This window comes from Haliotis rubra, unplaced genomic scaffold (assembly GCF_003918875.1).
Source record: "Haliotis rubra isolate DU_JTF1 unplaced genomic scaffold, ASM391887v1 Scf50, whole genome shotgun sequence".
Taxonomy (NCBI): domain Eukaryota; kingdom Metazoa; phylum Mollusca; class Gastropoda; order Lepetellida; family Haliotidae; genus Haliotis; species Haliotis rubra.
Genome location: NW_025767191.1, coordinates 1,198,715 through 1,208,263, shown reverse-complemented (window position 1 = coordinate 1,208,263; position 9,549 = coordinate 1,198,715).

Sequence of the window (9,549 nt, the reverse complement as noted above, 5' to 3'; positions counted from 1 at the left end):
CCACAGACTTGCCAGACAGCGATGGGCAGTAAATGGGGCCAATCTTGGCAACAGGACATGGCCAGATGTCATTTTTTCAGATGAATCCAGGTTTAACTTATCCTTTGCAGATGGACGTCAACAGATTTATCGACGTAAAGGAGAAAGACTTGCGCCAAACTGTGTCCTTGAACATGATCGTTTTGGAGGGGGTGGTGTCATGATCAGACCACAGACCATCAGAGGCTGTAGGCCATCCAACAGCTGTTCCTGAGAAATGTGTGTCTTTCAATGCCCCAAAGACTGCGAGCATGTCTTGCAGCGCGCGGTGGACACACACGATATTGACTGCAAGTGTCCCCTCCTTTGTGTGATGTCGTTGTTGCGTCACTGATGTTGTTGTTGACTGGACATTTTCAGATGAAATTATTCACAGATGTTCACTTAAAACATATCTGCCAGTTAGGTTTATTTATGTTGAAATAAGTGTGAGTAAAGAAAGTATGAATGTCAAATTGCATTTTTAATGGCTTTCAGTATATTTCTGAAATGTGCGGCCATTTTCCATGCTTACCAGTCGACTTATGTGTAAAGCTATATGTTTACTCTTCGTCAGTACTCCATTTAGCCTTTACTAGTAACATCGGGACCAATCTGGGTGGTCGACATCTTTTTAAACAATACTTCCAAATTAAAAAAGATATAACTGAGTTGACAATTGGTGGTATATTTTTCGATTACCTCGAAGATAATTCAGAGCCATGTGTTCAGATAATCCTCACAGCAGGGACAGAGGGGAATCTAGAAACAGATGCTTATGATACTCCTTGAAACAGATACGTAAAATAACGTTTTGCGGTAGCTCAACTGCAAAGTTATATGGATGTACTTCTACTAATATGGAGAGTGAATAATATTAGGCGAAGTCGCAGGGATTCGAAAGCGAAGCTAATTGCCATAAGCTACAACTGGATGTTAAATTCATTCTGTCGATCATTCATAATTAACCCAGTCCAGGTCAATAGTACACAATTAACCCAGTCCAGGTCGATAATACACAATTAACCCAGTCCAGATCGATTATATACAATTATAGACTGGTGATGAGGTCAATACCTGTTTTATGGACCCGCGAAAAGCATTATTGTAGATTTACGTTAGACATCATTTAGATCACTGATGTCACAGATTTAGAAAGGTCTTCCACAAGTGAGCATAAGACATATTTGAAAGCTTCACTAAGCCAGTGAATGGTGTCTCTTTCTGACGTGTCTCTGTCTGACGTGTTACTGGCCTGGTATTGCAGCCTTTTTAATGTGGCACTTAGTAGTTGAGTCTGTCAGTTTCTGGGATCGTGTATGAGAGATAGGAAAACCTTTTCGGTGACAGAGATTAATGATATTCTATGATAAAGACATTGTTGTTGCTGTGTGGGTGAAGATGATAAGGAATAAACATCCTTCCAAAACACAGTCGCGTGATAACCTCCACGTCTTACCCCGGCACACCAGGGTAGGTGTCGTCCATACTGTGTTGGTGCAGGAGCAGGCTCCGTGGCCTCCAGTGGCATGGTAACCGGCTCCACATCCGTACACGGCTGTCGCCCCTGTTGTGTGATGTATCAGAGACTCCACAACCTTGCCCGTGTATGTGGGGGGATCATGGCACCTCATTGCTGTGTGAAGAATACATACTTTAAACTGGCTTTTATGGAACCATCATCGGATTCGATCTACTTCCTAGCACAATTGTTATGGATTGGACCCTTGCAAGTGATTCTCGTTTGCAATTTTGCAGCTGCTGAGAGTGCTTGCAATGAGCGCCATGCCACACCATATATAGCTGTCATACAACCTACCGCCATGTATAGTTTCTTTGGGATATACTGACATAAATTGCTGTCATATGGCACTTTACTTGCAAACAGACTCTATGACACAACGACATATACAGACACGATATGGCTCACTGTCATGTATACGCAGGCTATGAGAAACAGACATATATAGACACGCTATGACACACCAACTTATATAGGCAGACATATATTAAAATTTAAAATTTAAAAACAATAAAATTGTAATCATTTTGATAATCTTCATCATGCCTAATACATTATACGCGTATTAAATAAGTATTCCCTCGTGGTGTAAGCCGTTTAATCACCCTCACTACGGTAGCTATTTAAATAAACTATTAAAGCCTTCGCAGAGTTTATTGAAGTAACTAACTTGTAAAGGTGATTAACCTATACATACCCACCGTGTTTAAGGTTGAGGCAAATATAGGCCTCTCCTGACAAGGATGTCATACAAATACCTACTGTGTTTAGGGTTGAGGCAAATGTAGGCCTAACCTGACTGGGATGTCACACAAATACCTATTGTGTTTAGGGTTGTAGGCCTCCTGAGGTCAAAATGTAGGCCTCTCCTGACTGGGATGTCACACAAATACCTATTGTGTTTAGGGTTGAGGCAAATGTAGGCCTCTCCTGACTGGGATGTCACACAAATACCTATTGTGTTTAGGGTTGAGGCAAATGTAGGCCTCTCCTGACTGGGATGTCACACAAATACCTATTGTGTTTAGGGTTGAGGCAAATGTAGGCCTCTCCTGACTGGGATGTCACACAAATACCTATTGTGTTTAGGGTTGAGGCAAATGTAGGCCTCTCCTGACAGGGATGTCACACAAATACCTACTGTGTTTAGGGTTGAGGCTAAATGTAGGCCTCTCTTGACTGGGATGTCACACAAATACCTATTGTGTTTAGGGTTGAGGTAAATGTAGGCCTCTCCTGACTGGGATGTCACACAAATACCTATTGTGTTTAGGGTTGAGGCCCTCTCTTGACTGGGATGTCACACAAATACCTATTGTGTTTAGGGTTGAGGCAAATGTAGGCCTCTCCTGACTGGGATGTCACACAAATACCTATTGTGTTTAGGGTTGAGGCAAATGTAGGCCTCTCCTGACTGGGATGTCACACAAATACCTATTGTGTTTAGGGTTGAGGCAAATGTAGGCCTCTCCTGACTGGGATGTCACACAAATACCTATTGTGTTTAGGGTTGAGGCAAATTTACAGGGATGTCACACAAATACCTATTGTGTTTAGGGTTGAGGCAAATGTAGTCCTCTCTTGACTAGGATGTCACACAAATACCTATTGTGTTTAGGGTTGAGGCTAAATGTAGGCCTCTCTTGACTAGGATGTCACACAAATACCTATTGTGTTTAGGGTTGAGGCAAATGTAGGCCCTCTCCTGACTGGGATGTCACACAAATACCTATTGTGTTTAGGGTTGAGGCAAATGTAGGCCTCTCCTGACTGGGGATGTCACACAAATACCTATTGTGTTTAGGGGAGGCAAATGTAGGCCTCTCCTGACTGGGATGTCACAAATACCTATTGTGTTTAGGCTTGAGGCAAATGTAGGCCTCTCCTGACTAGGGATGTTACACAAATACCTACTGTGTTTAGGGTTGAGGCAAATGTAGTCCTCTCCTGACTAGAATGTCACACAAATACCTACTGTGTTTAGGGTTGAGGCAAATGTAGGCCTCTCCTGACTGGGGATGTCACACAAATACCTACTGTGTTTAGGGTTGAGGCAAATGTAGGCCTCTCCTGACTGGGATGTCACACAAATACCTATTGTGTTTAGGGTTGAGGCAAATGTAGGCCTCTCCTGACTGGGATGTCACACAAATACCTACTGTGTTTAGGGTTGAGGCTAAATGTAGGCCTCTCCTGACTGGGATGTCACACAAATACCTATTGTGTTTAGGGTTGAGGCTAAATGTAGGCCTCTCCTGACTAGGATGTCACACAAATACCTATTGTGTTTAGGGTTGAGGCAAATGTAGGCCTCTCCTGACTAGGATGTCACACAAATACATAAATACCTATTGTGTTTAGGGTTGAGGCAAATGTAGGCCTCCTGACTGTAGGCCTCTCTGATTAGGATGTCACACAAATACCTATTGTGTTTAGGGTTGAGGCAAATGTAGGCCTCTCCTGACTAGGATGTCACACAAATACCTATTGTATTTAGGGTTGAGGCAAATATAGGCCTAACCTGACTGGGATGTCACACAAATACCTATTGTGTATAGGGTTGAGGCAAATGTAGGCCTCTCCTGACTAGGATGTCACACAAATTCTTACTATGTTTAGGGTTGAGGCAAATGTAGGCCTTTCCAGACTGGGTTGTTACACAGTATTCATCTTCCAGACAGGGCCGTGCTCTGCAGAGTTCTGTCGGAACCTTGGAAGAATCATATAAAGACCATAATGAAATGCAAGGAGCTATAGTGCGACATACAGTGACACACTGTAGGGGTGCATGAAGTGATAACACCCGTAGTGTGGTGTACAGTGATGGATTGTAGTGAAACTCAAAGGGATAAGCACGTAGTATGATGTACAGTGATGGATTGTAGTGAAACGTAATGGGATAAGCCCGTAGTATGATGTACAGTGATAGACTGTAGTGAAACGTAATGGGATAAGCACGTAGTATGATGTACAGTGATGGATTGTAGTGAAACGTAATGGGATAAGCACGTAGTATGATGTACAGTGATAGACTGTAGTGAAACGTAATGGGATAAGCACGCAGTATGATGTACAGTGATGGATTGTAGTGAAACTTAAAAGGGCAAGCACAGTTGCTGGTGATACTGGCCGATACCACATCGTTTTTTTGTTGGTTAGAATTTGTGGTAACACGGTAGCTAATATTGCAGCTAAACCAGTACTCAACAAATTTGTGACACCACTTCTTCTCCCCAAAACAGACTATGGACCAACCATAAGATGCTACATTAGAGATCTAACACAAAATAGGTGGGACACCCAAGTAGGTATAAAATAAAGCGCAACGCATTTAACAACACCCCTTTCGTATCCCTTGTGATGACAGAATCGCAGTCAAGTATACCATGTTTGAGTGTAATGATGTTTTCAACACAAGGGATCAAGTTTTGAAGTCATCCTCTATGAAAGACCTTTTTACTGAAATTAGTTCTTATCTAATCACTAGATTTTTAAAGTAAGTGAATGAACAGATACAATTTGAAAAGCGTACCAAAAGGAGAAAAGTAAGTAAAACTTTTAATTTTGGAAAGTGGGTAAATATTGTTCGAATCTGTACCCTCAAAGGGGTTTGAAAATAGCATAAAAAAATTGTTCCCCTTGAGAAGGCCATACGAAGGTCTTGTTCATTCAAAGTAATCAATTCATTATCCGTGGTTCTAATAATAGTGCAGTTGCTTAGGTCCGATTTTGAAGTTGATCGTTACACGCCGGACTAAAGCATGAATCTTTACAAAGTGCTGGGGAATATCATGATGAAACATACTTTTGGTGTGTGCCCGATCTTTTGGGCCCATTTTCAGAAAATCCAAGATGGCTGCCTAACATCAAAGATATCCAATTCTAACACTATATGACTGGATAATAACAGAAAACCTTGCACAGCGCCAGGGAACATCATGAAAAAACATATTTGTGGGATGTGCCCGATCTTTGGGGCCCATTTTCTGAAAAAAATCCAAGATGGCGTCCAAAATGGCCGCCAAAAATCAAGGATTTCCAATTCTAACACTATATCACTTCCCCCCCCAAAAATCAAAGAGTGCTGGAGTCCACCCAGAATGGTCGCGACGATAAAAAATCTTCATTTGGTTGTAATATGTGAGATATATTCGTCGTTTAAAGGGCTATTTCTAATTCTTTCAAGAAATATAACAAACAAGGTTTATGCTTAGTAGTAACACATATAATTCTTCATCCAATTCATCAAAAAGTTACTGTCTTGATCAGTCACGTGACATCATTTGTCAAACATCGATCTCTGTGATTCTGAAGTCTCCTTTGACAGTTCCCATTGCAGTAACAGAGTGATGTGCATAGAAGTTGAGAAGATTTACAAATGTTCTTCTTTGATCATAGAGGTTGAGACTTGCAGCCACATAAGTTATCGACAACTTCGTGAAGCTTCTGGCAGTGTCATCCACACCGGTTGTTGTCCCTTGTCCAACCAAACAAATCTGGGTCTGGTGTTTTTTGTCTGGGACGTAAACAAGTAAGCCATATGCTGGCCTGGTACAAGCTCCTGTTTTTGTGCTGTAGCAGAGGATTCTGAGTTGGAGGAAGGTTCTGCATCAACTTGATCTTGCGGCCGTAGCAGAACATCTCTTTTTTGCAGTTTCGTTGACTATGGCTATTTCTAATTCTTTCAAGAAATGTAACAAACAAGATTTATGTTAAGTAGTAACATATATTTTATGAAAAATTACTGTTTTGATCAGTCACGTACATCAGTTTGTCAAACATCGATCTCTGTGATTCTGAAGTCTCCTTTGACAGTTCCCATTGCAGTAACAGAGTGATGTGCATAGAAGTTGAGAAGATTTACAAATGTTCTTCTTTGATCATAGAGGTTGAGACTTGCAGCCACATAAGTTATCGACAACTTCGTGAAGCTTCTGGCAGTGTCATCCACACCGGTTGTTGTCCCTTGTCCAACCAAACAAATCTGGGTCTGGTGTTTTTTGTCTGGGACGTAAACAAGTAAGCCATATGCTGGCCTGGTACAAGCTCCTGTTTTTGTGCTGTAGCAGAGGATTCTGAGTTGGAGGAAGGTTCTGCATCAACTTGATCTTGCGGCCGTAGCAGAACATCTCTTTTTTGCAGTTTCGTTGACTATGGCTATTTCTAATTCTTTCAAGAAATGTAACAAACAAGATTTATGTTAAGTAGTAACATATATTTTATGAAAAATTACTGTTTTGATCAGTCACGTACATCAGTTTGTCAAACATCGATCTCTGTGATTCTGAAGTCTCCTTTAACAGTTCCCATTGCAGTAACAGAGTGATGTGCATAGAAGTTGAGAAGAATTACAAATGTACTTCTTTGATCATAGAGGCCACATTTGAGCCACATTTGATAATGTTGTTGATAATGACACCAGTAGAAAACCTATTTCAATACACACTTTTTCAAGCTCTTCCAAACCTACATTTCCAGACAGTTACTATATAGTCCCTGCAGTAGCCTGCAATGTGGAGAGAGTTAATGTGCCTGGAACTCACATGCATCATCAAGTCGAAGACATCATCACCCAAGCTAAAGAAGAATTGGATCAAGCTCTGCATTGGCCTTCTCGCTAAAGAACATTTGAACAAAGGATGAGTTTATTGCCTGGTGCAATTCATGCTTCTCGTAAATCCCAGGAACAGGTTGCAGTAGGAATAAGTTCTCTCCTTCCTCTCTTTAACGAGTGGTTAGGCATGATATGTCTATCATCAAGACAGTCACAGAACATTGCAATCCAGGACACAGTCATGGCTGTAGACCAACCACTTTTTGCACTAGCAAAATATGTTCAACAGAGATGGCCCAATGTGTTTGGTAAAGACGTGTACACTATCATGCTTGGACGTCTTCACATTGAAATAGCCTTATGGAAAATGGTTGGAGACTTGTTGGAAGAGTCTGGGTGGACAGAAGCGGGTATTGCCTCAAGTGGAACAGCTGAATCTTTCATTTCGGCGTCTCATGTTACAAAGACATGCTCATTAAACATGTGATATATCACTAGCAAAGAGATGCTTACATGTCCTCACTAGATCCGCATGTTCAACAGTCATTTGGCTGGATATATTGGATGTCAGAAAAGAGTCCAGCATTCAAATACTGGGATTTGATTCTTCATCTTGAGACACTGATACTAATCTTTGTGAGGTCCCATCGCGAAAGAAACATGTCTCTGTACATCCAGGTAATGGAACAACCTGTCCCTTGGTTCTTTGTACTTGATCACTCAAACTATGCACGCTGGCTGTCAATTCACATCAGACATATAAATGCCCTTCCCGTTGACAGAAGAGAGTCCCTTCAGAGAGGTTGGGTTTTCAAAAAAACATCAAACACATTTTCTACCATGCTTTTGGATCAAGCTCATGAACAAAACAGCAAAATTGTAAAACACCCAGGTGGTGCAGTTGGATTAACATAAAGTGTTGCCTTTTTAGATGTATGATATCTGGACCGGAACAAGCAAGAACTAGTTTGAGAAGCAAGATAAAAAGGTGGATACAAAAACATTGAACAAGGTTTTGCTACACAGCAGACATTTAAGACTCAAGTCAACAACATCTGTGGCACAGTTGCTTCGATGGGAAATCCCTTCATTGAAGAGTCTCCTGAACTGATGACCCTTGATGACCCATCAACGTGTTGGTGAAGCTGTCGTAGTATCTATGAAATCAATGGAGAAAACAGGAAAAGACCGATGTGAGAAGTTTGTAAAGGATGTTTTTGTGAAAATGACAGAGTCAATTCACAGCCCCATCAAGAAAATCACCTCCCTTTTATCAAGCGAACACAAACAAAAGCTCAAGCTAAATCAAACAGCAAACGAGTGACCTGAAAAATGACTACAGTCTCTTCAGTCAGATGTTCATTGATTTTCAGGTACGTCAATCTGATCTAAATCAATTTGGGCACCATCCATATCAATTCATCACCTGAGTATGACTCTGTTCCTGACATTGATGCCAAAGTGTTTGATAGGATCCTCGTTAGGATGAAAAAGCCACATTACCTCGGTGCGCATAGTGGCTGCAAGAGTTGTATACTCCCCAGGGAGTTGAGATTGATAATACGATGTGCCGTTGAGATTGACATCAATGATCGAGGGAAAATAGTACCAGCGCCTTGAGCATGCACTAGTTGCCTGGATATGTGCGCTATATAAATATCCTATAATAATTTCATGGCGCCGCCGTTGTTCATGCAGTGCATAGAGGTGATTCCCAAACGTTTGGTGATTTTGGTGACTTCGTGTTCTTACTATAGGCGAAGAGACAACCGGTGGACTGCCATCGTATCGACATTGTTTGGGACATCTACAAAGAAGGTATCCTAAAGGAGACAACACGAGAAGAACGAAGAAAGGCAGTAGAAGAAATGTTTCCCATCATACTAGCCTACCTATAATATTTTGCTTCTTTTCTAAAAGAATCAAGGGCAAAGAAGAACTCTGTGCATTCTTGACAGATGGTGTAGCTAACAGCTCTTATCAGCCAGAAAAGGTGGTGTTCATAACAGCTGTGGAGTCAGTGGTGACAGTAGAGGATATGCAGTGCACTGATCTGGAAGAGTCGGATACCAGAATCTGCCTTCATGTCAAAGATGCTTTGCAAAAAGATGCAACAAACATCATGGTTAGCACTGTCGACACAGATGTTGTTGTCCAAACTGGTTGAACTAAAGTCTGCTGTTCAGTTGTTGGTGTCATTAGGAATAGAGAAAAACTTCAGATATTATTACATCAACAGAATATTCCAGGATCTTGACTGTCGAAGATGAGTGGTGCGTCCCCTTTTCCACGCATGCTCTGGTTCTGACACAACATCACAGTTCAGAGGAAAAGGCAAGAAAACTGCTTGGAAGACTTGGATATCCTGCAAGGATATGACTGAGAGATTTCCTTTTCCTGCACAGCACCCATTCCAACCTGTGGACAAAGACTCAGGAGTGTGTTCATCACTTGA